We start from the raw sequence: 18,936 nt of genomic DNA, 5'->3' as shown, positions 1-18,936 counted from the left end.
AAACCCTTGAGCACCCTTGACTTACACTGAGAACACAAGAACTTAGGAGATACACATTAAAAACTAACCAAAGCAGCAGCACTTCTTCCTCCCACCTTACCATCCATTATCTAATCACCAGTTATGCAATCAATGGAGCTTCAGAAAACCTATCACACTTTCCCACCCTCAACTGACTCAGCACTCCACTAACGCCCACTCAAATAAGCTCTGCTGTGTGCCTGGAAAGTCAATTCAGGCTGCTTTGGGGCAGAGGGTCAGAGCATTCCAAAGGAAAGGGGCCTCTACTGAGAGCGCTCTTGATCCTCCTCATTAAAAAGCAGGCTGCTGACAAGTTCAAGGGTCTCTTCTCAACAAGAATAGTGACAATACAGCCTGGGGAATGGTGGTCTCTCAAATAAGCAGGTCCCGAACTGTTATGGGCTTCATAGATTTAAAACATCACCTTAAAAACTATTTCCAGAAATCAACAGGCAGTTTGTGCAAATCATAGAGCACAGATGATAAATGATACCATCAAGAGGTACCACAAATCAGTGGACTGCTGCATTCCACTCCAACTTAAGTTTCCAGATAGATTTCAGGTGTTCTCCAACAAAGACCACATATTATCACCCGAAACTGGATTAATGCAAATGCATGAATCACAGCAGCAAAGTTCACATCCAAAAGAAATGCTCATAAGCTCTTGGCAAGCAGCAGATGGCATCGAGTATTCCTGGACATTGATAGAATAGTGTTCGTCTAACAACATATGGAGATCTAATATCACACTCTGATTGTTCACCTGAACAAATGGAGGGCAAACACATAACATGTAGCTTGACATAGATTTAATCTTGTATAATCAGGAAGTTTGTTTGAAAACAAATCTTGGTCTACAGTTATAAAAATACATATTTAAATTAGTTATGCACATTTGATATTGTGACAACAAGTAACTGATTAGTATATTAAACAATGAACAAGAGTCCAGTTATTCTATAAAGAAAAAAATATGACACAAAAAGGTACACTCAAACATCATCTATGATATGGGTTCAATGACTGTGATATATATATCAACATGGATTTTAAATTCACTCTTTTCTCAATGGAAGGGTGTTCATAAATAGACGATTAAATACCTATTTCTAAATAAATCACTCATTCAACCACAATGGCAAATCTCTCATGATGCAGGAACATGCTAACTCAAATAAGCTTTTAAGGCACAAGACTTTACCTCCTACAATGATTTTGACTTTCACCATTAAATTATCCCTTTGCCTTTAAGATCATGGAGCAATTTGGAGACTATTAAAATACAGATCAGTCCATGAAGTATCTTAATTAGAACTGATTATTAAATTTTCAGTCAAAATGTGTTTGTTTTGACAAAATGATTGATTAAATGGACTTTTTGTTGAAAACCCATTTTTCAGGCTTTTGATGTAAAGCAGGGGAGACGTTGGCAGGTTCCCTACCTTGCTCTGCGCCTCCCTGGAAACGGCAACATCCCGTTCCCTCAGCTCCTAGGCAGAGGCACGGCCAAGCAGCTCTGCGGGCTGCCTCCACCCCAAGCACTGGCTCCACTGCAGAAATCTCGGAGGTCCCAGAAAGTCACGGAATCCGTGACCTCCGTGACAAACTCGCAGCCTTACTAATCACTAACAGTCAGTATGGATTTACTAAGAACAAATCATGTCAAACCAGCTTGATTTCCTTCTTTGACAGCGTAACTAGTTTGGTGGATATGGGAATGTGGTGGACATAATATACCTGGATTTTAGCAAGATTTTTGACCACAGTCCCACATGACATTCTGATAAGTAAGCTGGAGAAATGCAGGTTCAGTAGAACTACCATTAAGTGGATACATAATTTGTTAAACAACTGCAAAAAAACGAATAGCTATTAATGGAATGATGTCAGATTGGAAGGAGGTCTCAAATGGGATTCCACGGGGATCTGTTCTGGGTCCATGTGATGGGGTTGGCACTCACCACTGTGATGCCTCCTGTTAGTACCTCTGGGAATTAGCTCAGTCCATGTGGAGCGCCCTCTGCTGGTGGTGTCCCGTCCATCTCTCGCCCTCTCTTGGCATCTGGACCTGCGTTGCCCCCTTCTCGCAGCGTCCTCTTCAGGACGCTGCCCTCCAGTAGTGCCCCCTAGTCCACGCTCACCCCCTTCGGGGGGGGGGGGGGGAATAACAGCAGTCCTTCTGCTTCGCCCCAGCCACTGTGGCCAACCACACCCCCAAAGTCTAACCCCTTTCTGTCAGGGGTCGGGTGCAGTCTGCTATGGCCACTTCTAACGGCTGGGTGTAATACAAGGGGGAAAGGGGGGACCCAGGCCTGCCCTCTACTCTGGGTCCCAGCCCAGGAACCCTCTGGCAGTGGCCTCCCTCCCCTCCTTTGCTCCCCTTGTCCGCCTCTCCTCCCTGGACCGCTTCCCCTTTGGCCCCCTTGCACCTTGTGGGCCCTTCTATTAGGGCCTGCAGCCTGGCAGGTATTGGGCGGGAGCTCTCCTCAGCTCCCCCAAGCCTGCCCAGCACCACGCTGTCCTGGGTGCTGGTCTCCTTTGCTCAGGAGAAAGACCTTCTCCCTTGAAGGTCTGGAAGAGACTGACTACCTCTTGCCTGAGCAGCCTTTATATAGGGCCTATCCTGGCCCTGATTGGCTGCCTCCTGCTCAGCCCTGATTGACTGCCACCTTGCACAGCCACTCCGGCCTACTGTAGCCCAACCTGGCATGGGGATGGGGGCGTCGCCCCATTACAGTCCAATGTTATTTAACATAGAATCACAGGACTGGAAGAGATCTCGAGAGGTCATCTAGTGCAGTCCCCTGCACTTATGGCAGGACTAAGTATTATCTTGACCACTCCTGATAGGTGTTTGTCTACCTGCTCTTAAAAACCTCCAATGATGGAGGTTCCACAATCTCCCTAGGCAATTTATTCCAGTGCTTAACTACTCTGACAGTTAGAAATTTTTTCCTAATGTCCATCCTAAACCACCCTTACTGCAATTTCAGCCCATTGCTTCCAGTCCTTTCTTTAGAGGTTAAGGAGAACAATTTTCGCCCGCCTACTTATAATAACGTTTTATGTACTGGAGAACTATGTCATATCCCTCTCAGTCATCTCATCTCCAGACTAAATAAACCTATTTTTTTCAGTCTTTCCTCAGTGTTTTTTTAGACCTTTAAACATTTTTGTTGCTGTTCCCTGAATTTTCTCCATTTTGTCCACATTATTCCTGAAATGTGGCGCCCAGAACTGGACACAATATTCTAGTTGAGGCCTAACCAGCACAGAGTAGAGCAGAAGAATTACTTCTCATGTCTTGCTTACAACACTCGTGCTAATACATCCCAGAACGTTTGCCTTCTTTGCAATAGCGTTACACTGCTGAATCATATTTAGCTTGTGATCCACTATGACATCTTTATTAATCACCTGGATGTAGGAATAGACAGCATAGTGATAAAATTTGCAGATGACACAAATTGGGGGAGGAAGGGGTTTGCAAACACTTAGCTAAAATTCAAAGGGATCTTGATAAATTGGAGAACTAGGCTATAGACAACAAAATTAAATTCAACAAAAACAAATGTAAGGTGCTACACTTAGGGAAGGAAAACCAAATGCACAAATACAGAATGGGGGATAACGGCCTTGGCAGCAGCACTGCCAAGAAGGATCTGGGAGGTGTGGTGGATTACAACCTCAACATGAGTCAACAGTATGATGCTGTTGCAAAAAAGGGAAATAAAATTTTAGGTTGCATTAACAGAGGCATAGCATGCTAGTCACGAGGGATGATAGTACCACTCTATGCAGCATTGGTTAGGCCTCACCTGGAGTATTGTGTCCAATTTTGCTCTCTAATATATAGAAAGGATGTAGAGAAACTGGACAGGATCCAGAAACAAGTGTCAAAGATGATCAAAGGGATAGAATACAAGCCATATGAACAAAGGATGAAGAAACTGGATGTGTTTAGTTTGGAAAAGGGAGATTAAGGGGGGACATGATAGTGGTCTCCAAATACTTGAAAGGGTATCATAAAAAAGATAGAGAAAAGTTGCTCTCTTGCCACAGAGGGCAGGACAAGAGGCAATGGGTTCAAACTACAGCATAATAGATTTAGATTCAATCTCAGGAAAAACTTCCTAACTGTAAGAACTGCCTAGGGAGCTCATAGAAACTCCTTCACTGAAGGTTTTCAAAAGGAGTCTGAATAGCCTAGCATGTACGGTTGAGACACAAGAAATCCTGCATCTTGGCACAGGGTAGACTAGATTACCTTTGCAGTCCCTTCTAATGCTATGGTTCTATGATTCTAAGCAGGGTGGATAAAAATCAATGATTTTTTTTAAATCGTTTTTAATTTAAATCGGATTTTTGAGGAAAAAAACCTATCTAAAGATAGTATCTTAATTAAAACATTATACCTCAAAGATATCTCATCATGGAATAATGATTATAAATTCTAATTCTATAGTACGAGACAATATATTCATGTAATGTTTAAGAAATGTTTTATAAATGAGTTCCAATAGTTCATGGATTAGGAACCCAATCTTATGCTGTTCCAGGGGGTTCTGTATAGATTATTTAGGTTAACCTTTCTATCTACCCAATGGGACTCAGTGCTCAGTCTAGAAGATACCATCAGAGATGCTTAGTTTTGCAGTTCTCAAACTATGGATTTCGTCTCTCCAGAGATAACATGCTTGTTAACAGCAAAAATATTTTTAAATAAATAATAGAGAGAGATGTGAGAAATAACAGACCTCACCCTATTGTCCCTCTGCAAATTTGTGTGCACAGAGTCAATCCCTTAACCTCTCTCTAAAAGTGCAAAGTTTCAAAAAGTTCAATGAATAGAAGATTGTTGAGGGCGGAATAGATCTGGAGAAGGAGAAGTCTGGAGATAAATGTGAGATGGGAGGGACAGGCAGTAGAAACAAAAGTGAAACTGTTTGAGCAGCATATTCCAGAAGTCTTGAGGTCTTTCTGAGTGTAGCCTTCATTGATTTGAGATCTACCATACCATTCTCTCACTAGAAGGGAAAACCTATAATGTCAGCAGTCCATAAAAGAGACCCAGTTTGGGAATATTTTAATGAAGTTCCTCTACCTGTGAATAAGACAGGCATGCGTGCAAAATGCAAACAGCGCAACAAAGAAATGCAAGGCCTAGTTTCCCGAATGAAACAATATAATGGGAAGTGTTCCTTCTCAGGAGGAAGCTGCGTTGAAGATGATGAAATGAACATGTCTGAACATGCAGGATCTTCATTCACGTTGGTAAACTTTTTTATTTCATACTTCTTTCTTAAGGACTGCCTGTCTTCCTTCTGGATTCTCATGTTTGAGCAAAAAATATAGTTGCTACTTTATGGTACTATCATTTTAGATGCAGTTGTGATAAAAAATAAACAGCTGAAATAGGCAGATCTTCCTTTTACAATTTCACTTTTAAAGCAGTACTGAGTGTCAGTGAATGCAATGAATAATACTAAATGAGCAGTATGGTAATAATAACTGCATTAACTTATTTTGTTTAGGAGAATCCATCCTCAACATACAGGATTCTAAAGACTATCCACCTTCAAGATCACCATCATTTTCTATAGTTTTAGAGTTATCTGCCAATGATAGTGTTTCGGTCACATCATATATGTCACATAGCCATAGTATATCACCTGTAGCAAAAAGAAAAAAAAATCTCCATCATCCAGAAACAATCGTAGATAAGTTTGTGATAAGAATCAGCTGATTACAAAAAGAGGTAATTGATGAAAAAATTGCCCAGTTTTTTTATGCAACAGACTCGCCTTTCCATATGATTGAGAACCCACACTTCATTAACATTGTTCAGCCATTAAGACCAGGATACAGTCCACCCAACAGAGCAGATGTTGCAGGCAAATTGCTGGATAAAGTGTATGAAGGAGAAATTGAGCAGTGTGCAAAAGGTCTAGAGGGTAAAATTGTTAACTGAGTCTTGATGGGTGGAGCAATGTCCACAACAATCCTGTTGTATGTGCTTGTGTGACAACAGAAGAAGGGAATGTCTTCCTTACAGAAACAATTGATACATCAGGAAATGCACACACAGCAGAATACTTACAAGTAGCAGCAGTAAAAGCTATAACAAACTGTGGAGAAAAAATTCAAATGTCTAATATGCAGCTTGGTCACAGACAATGCTGCAAATGTATCCAAGATGAGAAGAAATTATTTATAAGAGAGTCCCAAACTAATAATATATGGTTGCAGTGCTTATTTAATGCACCTCTTAGCCAAAGACTTCAGTGTTCCAGAAATAAAGACTAATGTTGTTGAAATTGCAAAATACTTCCATAAAAACCACTTTGCAGCAGCTGCTCTGAAAAAAGTGGGAGGAACCAAGGTAACGCTCCCACAAGACGTGCAATGGAACTCAGCAGTGGACTGTTTTGAGCAGTGGACTATATCAAGAACTGGCCTAATCTGATGACAGTTTGTGAACAAAATCGTGAAAAAAATAGATGACACTGTCACAGCCAAAGTTCTCAATACTGGGCTTCAGAGAAATGTTGAACACATGCCGAGTACCCTGAAGCCTTTTTCTGTAGCCTTGAACAAAATGCAGGAAAAAGCTGTTTTATTGCTGATGCTGTTGAAATTTGGAAGGAACTGAGTGAGATCTTAAAAAGAGAAATATGCAATGACAGATTTAAATTACAAGCATTAAAAAAACGAATGGGACAAGCACTATCTCCAGCTCATTTTCTTGCAAATATTTTCAATATTCGGTACCAGGGACAAACCTTAACTGCTGAAGAAGAGGAGCTAGCTATGACATGGACATCCAGCAATCATCTCACTATAATGCCAACTATAACAAACTTCAGAGCTAAGGGTGAACCATTCAAGAAATATCTGTTTGCTGATGATGTTTTAAAGAAAGTCACACCAGTGAACTGGTGGAAGTCACTTAAGCACTTGGATTCAGAGACTGTTGAAGTGATAATGTTACTTTTAATAGCAGTAGCTTCTTCTGCCAGTGTAGAAAGAATATTTTCTTCCTTTGGACTAATTCATTCCAAATTGAAAAATTGTTTGGGACCTGAAAAAGCAGGAAAGCTTGTTTTTCTATTCCAGATTACGAACAAACAGAAAAATGAAGGTGACGACGATTGAGTTAGCTGCAGAAGCCAATATTTTAAGCTTCTCATGTTGATCTGGGCTGACATAGTCGATTTAATTTTTTTTTAATATTTCATTTAACTATTTTAGTTAAAAACAATTTTAACAAAAACAAACTAGATTTTAAAAAACTTGAATGTTTAACTAAATTCAAAAATTCATTTGCTTGTTTTGTTAAAATATTATGTTTTGCTGTTGAAGAAAAAAATCCAGAATACATAACGTTGTTGTTTTAGTTAAATAAAACTATTTAAATGTCTGTCTGGTGATGTTCTCCTCCTAATACAGCATGGCAAGAAAATCCTGCAAATATTAATGATTAACCTGTTGAACTGGAGATAGTTCACCTCCCAATGACTTCATAAATATCTGCTTCAATTACCTTTGGTAAATGAAATAACCGAACAATCATTCATTTTCTGATATAGCTGTAAAACTAATCTGAAAAGTTTTCAAAATAAATCACTGTTTAAAAATGTATAGTGTGTACCTTCTACAAATGAAACCCTCATCTATCTCTGAGTTGTGAAGAATATGTATTAAGGTTATCACAACCAACAAGAATGCACTTTTATGTAGAAATCCATGATTAAATCAAGTCTTCCTGACTAGTGATTTAAATCATGATGCCTTGTGCAACAGTACCACCTAGTGACAAAATAACTGAAGAGCACAACTTTTAAAACGCTTGTGAAACAGATAAGTCATAGGTAATGGTGAGTAAATGAAGGTGTCTAGTAATTCTGCATAGTATGTGCTACAGACTTAGCAGAGACAGGGTACATATTCTATTCTAGGTGCATGTCTCGCTCTCATCAACTGTAATGAAGTTACACATGCCACATACACAACCAACAACCAGTCCATAGGCACAATTACATGAGTTAACAATACCAAGAGCTGAGCAACTTGACCACAGAACTATAACACTACCAACCCCTTCACCTCTCCCATTGACAACAATTCATCAGCCAACTGATGCGCTATCGCTCTTCAGCTAACAAATGATCTACAATAGGTTAAAAGCCAGATTGAAAAGACATGCTGGCAACCTCCTAGCCATATAAAAATTAAACCTTATTATCTGAGAATCCAGGGCAGCAATGGATCTAGTAAGATTCCAAGATTTTGTACAGTGAGAAAAGCATGAGCATATATCCTCACTGGATGAGGTAACCACTCCCACAGCCTCTCCAAAAGCTTCCTCCTTGCTACTAAAATTACTTTTGTATTGTTAGGATTGATCTTACGCCAGCTAGACACCTTCCACAATCCTCTCTAGGCAGAACAGTGAGAAAGCTAGGAGGCTGAAAAATCTGGGTTGAATAAAGATTTTTTTCCTCAGGTTGATGATGTCACAAATCCTTCAGTATATCCGACAATGGCAAGGCAACTAGTGTGCCATGATCATTGCTTGTTATATTTTTAATAATTTCATTGTTATATGTGTGCATCAATATTCCAAAAAGACCCATATTTTGGAGTTTACTGTATCCACCTTGCATAACCCTACATCATATATCAGTTTAAAGCTTATTTCATGTATGTTTAGATGAGGTATGATGTGGAGCTATTAAGTGGTCTTATAAACCTGTAGGCAAGGTGAAACGATGGTATCCAAAATGAGAAAGTGTCATTTTCCCCATAGTTTCAGAAAAACTGCAACATAACTATGAATACAGTTTTTACTGTTTAAGTCAGGGGTCAGCAACCTGCGGCACGCATGCCAAAGGCAGCATGTGAGTCGATTTTTACTGGCACGCTGCTGCCAGCTGGGGTCCCAACCACTGGCTCTGCTCAGCCCGCCGCCGGTCTGGGATTCTGTCTGCCGGGCCCACTCAGCCTGCTGCCGGTCTAGGGTTCTGTCTGCCGGCCCCGCTCAGCCTGCTGATGGTCTGGGGTTCTGGCTGCCGACCCCTTGCCAGCCGGGGTCTAAGCCACCAGCCCCGCTCAGCCCACTGCCAACCTGAGTGAATGGAACCCCAGGCCAGCAGCAGCTGAGGTAACTCTTCTCACAGCCTCTCCAAAAGCTTCCTCCTTGCTACTAAAATCACTTTTGTATTGTTAGGATTGAACTTATGCCAGCTAGATACCTTCCAGGATCTAGCAGCTGAGTGCGACCAGTGACCAGGACCCCGGCTGGCATGAGCTGGCAGATGGAATCCCCGGCTGGCAGTGGGCTGAGCGGGGCTGGCAGCCAGGACCCTGGCTGGCAGGAGCCGGCAGAACCCCAGACCAGCATCGGGTGAGCCGATGCCAGTCTGTGGTTCTGTCCGCCACCCAGCTCAGCCCACTGACAGTCTGGGGTTCCGGCCACCAGCCCCTTGTCAGCCGGGGTCCTGGCCATCGGCCCCGCTCAGCCTGCTGCCAGCCTGGGATACCAGCCGCCGGCCCTGCTCACCTCACTGCTGGTCTGGGGTTCCAGCTGCCCGGCCCCCTGCCATCCTGGGTCTGGGCCTCCAGCCCTGCTCAGCCCTCTTGCTGGCTTGGGGTACCGGCAGCCAGCCCAGGGCTCTGCTCTTGGCCTAGTCCCAACGCTCTGCAGCCCTTATAAAAAAATTACACTACAATTAGCTTAAAAACTTGAAAACTTAAAAACTTAGTATATTACTGTAATCGTTAAAAAGTGTATAATGTTAATAAATACATAGGTTTGATGAAACAAAGTAGTTGTACTTATGTGCCTGTGCTTAATTTGTGTTTTCAATGATTTACCTTTTAAAAAAAAAATCTTGCATGTCTTGCACTCCCAGAAAGAGTATCTCGCACCCCCGGGGATGCGTGCACCCCAGGTTAAGAACCACTGCACTAAACTGATAAGATCTGCATTTTAATTTAATTTTAAAATGAAGCTTCTTAAACATTTTAAAAACCTTGTTTACTTTACATACAACAATAGTTTAGTTATATAATATAGACTTATAGAGAGAGACCTTCTAAAAACGTTAAAATGTATTACTGGCACGCAAAACCTTAAATTAGAGTGAATAAATGAAGACTCAGCACACCACTTCTGAAAGGTTGCCGACCCCTGGTTTAAGTTAATTCCAACTCCTTAATGTGGTATTTATTGGTCAAAGCTACCAAACAACAATGTAGTAAAAGATTTGTATTAGTTTTGCATGAGCAAGTATTTTTTTTTCAGAAATGATTAAACTGTTTAGCATATATGACGAAAATCAACATTATGCAATTATCTACCATGAAATGTTTTCACATCACATATTCTTAATTGTCTAAGTATCTCATCCATATCTTCAATTGAAATTTACTGACCAGATCAGTTTCACACTGAAGGTAGTGTGCTAGTAGCAGCAGACTCTGTGCCCATAGTTTGTAATGCACAGTGGGTAGATATAAATGTACATGAATTCTTAATGTAATGCTTCTCCATTTGTAAGCTTTCATACGTACTACGTAGCATCTAGTCTGCCTGGTAGAAGATTTTAATTTGTAATTGCTTATGCATGCAATACTAGCCTTTGAAATATTCTGGAAACTAGCTATTAATTCAGTGACACTTTTTAGTATTAAAGATAATATACAGCTTCATATTGGGCTTCAAACAAAGTGCTCACTAAACAAAAATGGCAATTTTGATACTAACATAGATCTAATTTATACCTAATTTAGCACAAGTCTGTATACTTGTACAAAATGAAAAATGGTGGTACTGGTGGTGGTAATGCTAATATACTTTGGGAATTTTACCGCTACAGGGACATTATAGTATTTGAAGATATTGTGGATACAAGCCCCTTAAAGTTTACATCAAAGAGAAAAAGACTCCATGAACTTTTAAAAATGTGGTATTTATCAAGAAAATCAAAAGAAAGTAAAACTGTCAAAAGCTACCAGAGGTGGACAGAAATCAGGAAAGATGAATTGTATTGGCAGCTACTTGATGAGTTATTATCTAATTTGGATGATGTGGAAACAATACTCAATCACAGGGGTTGCTTTCAGAAATACACAAGCAAACTGAATTTGGAACGTGTCAGAGTAGTATTGAACCTAGGGAAAAAAATGACTCTGAATTTGATCAAAGAGCATCACATTTTCCTGCTTCTAGAGCAGGGGTGGGCAAACTTTTTGCCCCACGAGCCACATCGGGGAACAGAAACTGTATGGCGGGCCACGAATGCTCACAAAATTGGTGTTGCGTTGCTGGCTCTGGGATGGGGCTGAGGAGTTTGGAGTGTAGGAAGGTGCTCTGGGCTGGGACTGAGGGGTTCAAAGGGTGGGAGGGGGATCAGGGCTGGGGCAGGGGAGGGGGGAGGGGGAAGGGGTGCTGGTTCCGGCTGGGAGTGCGGGCGCTGGGGTGGGGCTGGGGATGAGAGGTTTGGGGTGCAGGAGGGTGCTCCAGGCTGGGATTGCGGGGTTTGGAGAGCGGGAGGGGGATCAGGGCTGGGGCAGGGGGTTGGGGAGAGGCTCAGGGGGTGCAGGCTCTGAGTGGTGCTTACCTCAAGCGGATCGTGGAAATAGCAGTATGTCCCTTCTCCGGCTCCTACGCGGAGGCATGGCCAGGTGGCTCTGCATGCTGCCCCATCCACAGGCACCACCTTTACAGCTCCCATTGGAATGCATAGGAGCTGGAGTGGGGCCATGCCAGGTCTTCTGGGAGCTGCGTCGTGCAGCCCTGACCCTGCGCCCAATCCGTTCTGGAGTGCTGGAGCAGGGCTGAGCTGCATGGTGTGGCCCCAACCCAGCACCAGCGGAATGGGGCTGAGCCGCATGGTGCGGCCTCGACCCAGTGCCCTGTCGGAGCACCAGCCAGCTTAAAATGGCTCGCAGGCCGCATCCGGCCCGCAGGTCATTGTTTGCTTGCCCACCCCTGTTCTAGAGCCACAGGAACAAGAACCTCCTCCAGCAATTGACCTTGGTGCATTGTTTGTTTGAGAAAAACATACAAGACAGACAAGAAACTTCATAAAATAGAAACATCTGAGAGAGCAAACAATCTAAGGAAGGCAGCACTTCAACCAAGAGGCGATGACAAGTAGAGCAGACTATCTGTGGAAGACCCGATTGCTAAGGATGCAGTTTATTACTTAACATGCCCTTTTTCCTGCTTGAGTAAAACAAATCTTAAAGAAAAACCATCTATTTATGCTGCAACAATCCAATGATAACACTACATTTTATCATCTGATTGAAGAGAGAGAGAATGATCTTATGTACAACAAAAAGGCTCTTTGCCTGTCCAAGCTGCTACAAAGCTATAAAGTCCTACTTCCCTCAGACGTCGAAACTGCACACTATTCCAGTAGTAAATTACAGGCAAGATTAGAAAAACAACTATGGTTCTGCAATTTCATTCCACACACAGCAAGGACAAGGCAAGTCTACCATTTATTCTATACAGTACAACATTAGCTGATGATATCCAAGCTCCTAGTAATCTGAAGCAGGAACTTAAGTCAGTATTTTGTCAATGTTCTTTTGGCGAGTAAGACTGATGAACAGCTTTCAAATGAACAAGTGTTTTTTTATAATGCCGCTTCAATCCTTCTATCTGAAATATTCAGAATATTATCCAAAGCTAGGTGATTGCAGTTTACTGAGGTCAGCTACTTTTTTGTGCCCCAATTGGTGCAGGAGTTTGCCCTCAGGTTGAAAAAAGGAGTATATAATTGAGCCCGCAAAGAGTGTCAGCCTTTCAAAGAAAATGTATCTCAGTAGCACAGTGTTTAACTGTTCCACAATTATTACACCAGTGCACATAAATCTTGCTTCACAGCTATACCATGAGTTTGGGTCTTGCAATTTAATTGACATACTACACCTTCATGGATTCCACATCAATTACTATTAGCTGAGGTGGTTCATCACTAGTGCTGCAAAAACTGAAGTAGGAGACTCCAGAGAGGTGTGTTCATTCCAAAGGGAACTGATTCACTTCATGCTGGTGCAAATCTCATGCATGAAAGAGATAATAATATAGACATCAATGCAGAGATCACTGATACAAAAAATTCCTTCAATTCAACAGCTAGAATGGTATTTCAAGAACAGTCAGCAGATAGTCCAGCATCACAAGAAATATCACTGAAGCACAGGAAAGAAAAATCACTTTACTCTCCCCGGGCAATGAGAGTCTCTTATGCAGTGTCTCTAATCAGAAAAATCTTCCCTGCACAAAATTGTATACATGCCAAGGCAATGAAGACTGTGATATCCCATTCATTCCCAACAGAGATAATGATAAACAAGATACAGAAAAAGAAAAGGAGTACTTGTGGCACCTTAGAGACTAACAAATTTATTAGAGCATAAGCTTTCGTGAGCTACAGCTCACTTCATCGGATGCATTTGGTGGAAAAAACAGAGGAGAGATTTATATACACACACACAGAGAACATGAAACAATGGGTTTATCATACACCCTGTAAGGAGAGTGATCACTTAAGATAAGCCATCACCAGTGGGGGGGGGGGGGGAGGAGAAAGGAGGAAAGCCTACCTTGCTTGTCACCATGAAAGGTTAATTCCAGCAGTTAACAAGAATATCAGAGGAACAGTGGGGGGTGGGGTGGGAGGGAGAAATACCATGGGGAAATAGTTTTACTTTGTGTAATGACTCATCCATTCCCAGTCTCTATTCAAGCCTAAGTTAATTGTATCCAGTTTGCAAATTAATTCCAATTCAGCAGTCTCTCGTTGGAGTCTGTTTTTGAAGCTTTTTTGTTGAAGTATAGCCACTCTTAGGTCTGTGATCGAGTGACCAGAGAGATTGAAGTGTTCTCCAACTGGTTTTTGAATGTTATAATTCTTGACGTCTGATTTGTGTCCATTCATTCTTTTATGTAGAGACAGTCCAGTTTGGCCAATGTACATGGCAGAGGGGCATTGCTGGCACATGATGGCATATATCACATTGGTAGATGCGCAGGTGAACGAGCCTCTGATAGTCTGGCTGATGTGATTAGGCCCTATGATGGTATCCCCTGAATAGATATGTGGACAGAGTTGGCAACGGGCTTTGTTGCAAGGATAGGTTCCTGGGTTAGTGGTTCTGTTGTGTGGTGTGTGGTTGCTGGTGAGTATTTGCTTCAGATTGGGGGGCTGTCTGTAAGCAAGGACTGGTCTGTCTCCCAAGATCTGAGAGAGCGATGGCTCGTCCTTCAGGATAGGTTGTAGATCCTTGATGATGCGTTAGAGAGGTTTTAGTTGGGGGCTGAAGGTGATGGCTAGTGGCGTTCTGTTGTTTTCTTTGTTGGGCCTGTCCTGTAGTAGGTGACTTCTGGGTACTCTTCTGGCTCTGTCAATCTGTTTCTTCACTTCAGCAGGTGGGTATTGTAGTTGTAGGAATGCATGATAGAGATCTTGTAGGTGTTTGTCTCTGTCTGAGGGGTTGGAGCAAATGCGGTTATATCGTAGCGCTTGGCTGTAGACAATGGATTGAGTGGTATGATCTGGATGAAAGCTAGAGGCATGTAGTTATGGGTCAGGACAAAGTCACAAAGTTCTGCCACCAGGTTAGCCGTGACAGTATCGGGGATACTGTTCCTGACGGCTTGTAGTCCATCTTTGTGTGGAATGTTGTTGTAGAAGTCACCTACTACAGGACAGGCCCAACAAAGAAAACAACAGAACGCCACTAGCCATCACCTTCAGCCCCCAACTAAAACCTCTCCAACGCATCATCAAGGATCTACAACCTATCCTGAAGGACGAGCCATCGCTCTCTCAGATCTTGGGAGACAGACCAGTCCTTGCTTACAGACAGCCCCCCAATCTGAAGCAAATACTCACCAGCAACCACACACCACACAACAGAACCACTAACCCAGGAACCTATCCTTGCAACAAAGCCCGTTGCCAACTCTGTCCACATATCTATTCAGGGGATACCATCATAGGGCCTAATCACATCAGCCAGACTATCAGAGGCTCGTTCACCTGCGCATCTACCAATGTGATATATGCCATCATGTGCCAGCAATGCCCCTCTGCCATGTACATTGGCCAAACTGGACAGTCTCTACGTAAAAGAATGAATGGACACAAATCAGACGTCAAGAATTATAACATTCAAAAACCAGTTGGAGAACACTTCAATCTCTCTGGTCACTCGATCACAGACCTAAGAGTGGCTATCCTTCAACAAAAAAGCTTCAAAAACAGACTCCAACGAGAGACTGCTGAATTGGAATTAATTTGCAAACTGGATACAATTAACTTAGGCTTGAATAGAGACTGGGAATGGATGAGTCATTACACAAAGTAAAACTATTTCCCCATGGTATTTCTCCCTCACACCCCACCCCCCACTGTTCCTCTGATATTCTTGTTAACTGCTGGAATTAGCCTACCTGCTTGTCACCATGAAAGGTTTTCCTCCTTCCCCCCCCTGCTGTTGGTGATGACTTATCTTAAGTGATCACTCTCCTTACAGTGTGTATGATAAACCCATTGTTTCATGTTCTCTGTGTGTGTGTATATAAATCTCTCCTCTGTTTTTTCCACCAAATGCATCCGATGAAGTGAGCTGTAGCTCACGAAAGCTTATGCTCTAATAAATTTGTTAGTCTCTAAGGTGCCACAAGTACTCCTTTTCTTTTTGCGAATACAGACTAACACGGCTGCTACTCTGAAACAAGATACAGAGAATCCGCTTGACTGGAATAGTCACCAGCGCTATTACATTTCAGTAACACCTGTACACGTTTATTATTAGATTTTATTTTACCCTTTAGGTTATTGTTGTGATGCTTTGAAGTCACAAAAAAGTCCAGTTTTATGTCTTGAAATAGTTATTAAACAGAAACTAATGCAAATATTTCAGAGTGGTCATTTTAACATGTCAATGGTGTCATTCGCAAAAAGAAAAAAAAAGAGTACTTGTGGCACCTTAGAGACTAACAAATTTATTAGAGCATAAGCTTTCGTGAGCTACAGCTCACTTCATCTAAGGTGCCACAAGTACTCCTTTTCTTTTTGCGAATACAGACTAACACGGCTGCTACTATGAATAGTGTCATTGTTTATCCCCATTTCTATGATAACAGAACCACTTGACAGCTCCACATCATACCTCATCTTAAAGTAGACATAATAAGCTTTCAAATGATGTATGTTGTGCAAGTGCGTAGAGCGGGTACAATAAGTGAAACAAATTAGTACAATCTGCCACTCGCCTATTACCTGTCCTCCTTTCCATTTGTTGTATACAACTGTCGTCATTTAGCTTATAGATTCACAGATTCATAGATACTAAGGTCAGAAGGGACCACTCTGATCATCTAGTCCGACCTCCTGCACAGCGCAGGCCACAGAATGTCACCCACCACTCCTATGAAAAACCTCACCCATGTCTGAGCTATTGAAGTCCTCAAATCATGGTTCAAAACTTCAAGGAGCAGAGAAGCCTCCCTCCAGTCAACCATGCCCCATGCTACAGAGGAAGGCAAAAAAACCTCCAGGGCCTCTCCAATCTGCCCTGGAGGAAAACTCCCTCCCGACCCCAAACATGGCAATCAGCCAAACCCTGAGCACATGGACAAGATTCACCAGCCAGATACCCAGGAAAGAGTTTTCTATAGTAAATCAGATCCCATCCATCTAATATCCCATCTCAGGGGATTTGGCCTATTTACCCTGAATATTTAAAGATCAATTACTTACCAAAATCCCATTATCCCATCATACCATCTCCTCCATAAACTTATCGAGTAGAATCTTAAAACCAGATAGATCTTTTGCCCCCACTGCTTCCCTTGGAAGGTTATTCCAAAACTTCACTCCTCTGATGGTTAAAAACCTTCGTCTGATTTCAAGTCTAAACTTCCTGGTGGCCAGTTTATACCCATTTGTTCTTGTGTCCACATTGGTGCTGAGCTTAAATAATTCCTCTCCCTCTCCTATATTTATCCCTCTGATATATTTATAGAGAGCAATCATATCTCCCCTCAACCTTCTTTTAGTTAGGCTAAACAAGCCAAGCTCCTTAAGTCTCCTTTCATAAGACAAGTTTTCCATTCCTCGGATCATCCTAGTAGCCCTTCTCTGTACCTGCTCCAGTTTGAATTCATCCTTTTTAAACATGGGAGACCAGAACTGCACACAGTATTCTAGGTGAGGTCTCACCAGTGCCTTGTATAACGGTACTAAAACCTCCTTATCCCTACTGGAAATGCCTCTCCTGATGCATCCCAAAACCGCATTAGCTTTTTACACAGCCATATCACATTGGCAGCTCATAGTCATCCTATGATCAACCAATACTCCAAGGTCCTTCTCCTCTTCCGTTACTTCTAATTGATGCGTCCCCAACTTATAACTAAAATTCTTGTTATTAATCCCTAAATGCATAACCTTACACTTCTCACTATTAAATTTCATCCTATTACTATTACTCCAGTTTACAAGGTCATCCAGATCCTCCTGTATAATATCCCGATCCTTCTCCGAATTGGCAATACCTCCCAGCTTTGTATCATCTGCAAACTTTATTAGCACACTCCCACTTTTTGTGCCAAGGTCAGTAACAAAAAGATTAAATAAGATTGGTCCCAAAACCGATCCCTGAGGAACTCCACTGGTAACCTCCCTCCAACCTGACAGTTCGCCTTTCAGTAGGACCCGTTGCAGTCTCCCCTTTAACCAATTCCTTATCCACCTTCTGATGTTCAGATTGATCCCCATCTTCTCCAATTTAACTAATAATTCCCCATGTGGCACGGTATCAAATGCCTTACTGAAATCTAGGTAAATTAGATCCACTGCATTTCCTTTATCTAAAAAATCTGTTACTTTTTCAAAAAAGGAGATTAGGTTGGTTTGGCACGATCTACCTTTTGTAAAACCATGTTGTATTTTGTCCCATTTACCATTGACTTCAATGTCCTTAACTAATTTCTCCTTCAAAATTTTTTCCAGGACCTTGCATACTACAGATGTCAAACTAACTGGCCTGTAGTTACCCGGATCACTTTTTTTTCCTTTCTTAAAAATAGGAACTATATTAGCAATTCTCCAATCATTCGGTACTATTCCTGAGTTTACAGATTCATTAAAAATTCTTGCTAATGGGCTTGCAATTTCAGGTGCCAATTCCTTTAATATTCTTGGATGAAGATTATCTGGGCCCCCCGATTTAGTCCCATTAAGCTGTTTCAGTTTCGCTTCTACCTCTGATATGCATCCGATGAAGTGAGCTGTAGCTCACGAAAGCTTATGCTCTAATAAATTTGTTAGTCTCTAAGGTGCCACAAGTACTCCTTTTCTTTTTACCTCTGATATGGTAATATCTACCTCTATATCCTCCTTCCCACTTGTCATGCTACCATTATCCCCAAGATCCTCTTTAGCCTTATTAAAGACTGAGGCAAAGTATTTGTTTAGATATTGGGCCATGCCTAGATTATCTTTAACCTCCGCTCCATCCTCAGTGTTAAGCGGCCCCACTTCTTCCTTCTTAGTTTTCTTCTTATTTATATGGCTATAGAACCTTTTACTATTGGTTTTAATTCCCTTTGCAAGGTCCAACTCTACTCGACTTTTAGCCTCTCTGACTTTATCCCTACATCTTCTGACCTCAATTAGGTAGCTTTCCTTGCTGATCCCTCCCATCTTCCACTCCCTGTATGCTTTCTGCTTCTTCATAATCACCTCTCTAAGATGCTTGCTCATCCAGCTTGGTCTACAACTCCTTCCTATGAATTTTTTCCCCTTTCTTGGGATACAGGCTTCCGATAGCTTCTGCAGTTTTGATTTAAAGTAATCCCAGGCCTCAACTACCTTTAGATCC

General features: G+C 41.9%; 1 protein-coding gene across 17 annotated transcripts in view; it reads right to left on the bottom strand.

Moving 5' to 3' along the window:
* The window catches only part of RALGPS1 (Ral GEF with PH domain and SH3 binding motif 1), a 443,114-nt gene that overhangs the window by 357,024 nt on the left and 67,154 nt on the right, over positions 1–18,936 (bottom strand). Inside the window, exon 1 of one of the 17 annotated variants that reach the window (XM_043498708.1) lies at positions 7,850–7,860. The exons of 15 other annotated variants lie outside the window; for them this stretch is intronic. The gene's annotated coding sequence lies outside the window, so the exon portion shown is untranslated. Of the gene's footprint in view, positions 1–615; positions 1,575–7,849; positions 7,861–18,936 lie in introns of those variants that run through there. One more of the 17 variants, XM_043498707.1, reaches the window with a different exon arrangement.

The sequence above is a fragment of the Dermochelys coriacea genome, chromosome 16 (genome assembly GCF_009764565.3).
Source record: "Dermochelys coriacea isolate rDerCor1 chromosome 16, rDerCor1.pri.v4, whole genome shotgun sequence".
Lineage (NCBI taxonomy): Eukaryota > Metazoa > Chordata > Testudines > Dermochelyidae > Dermochelys > Dermochelys coriacea.
The sequence above is the reverse complement of the archived record's forward strand: the minus strand, read 5'-3'. Positions and strand labels throughout refer to the sequence as shown.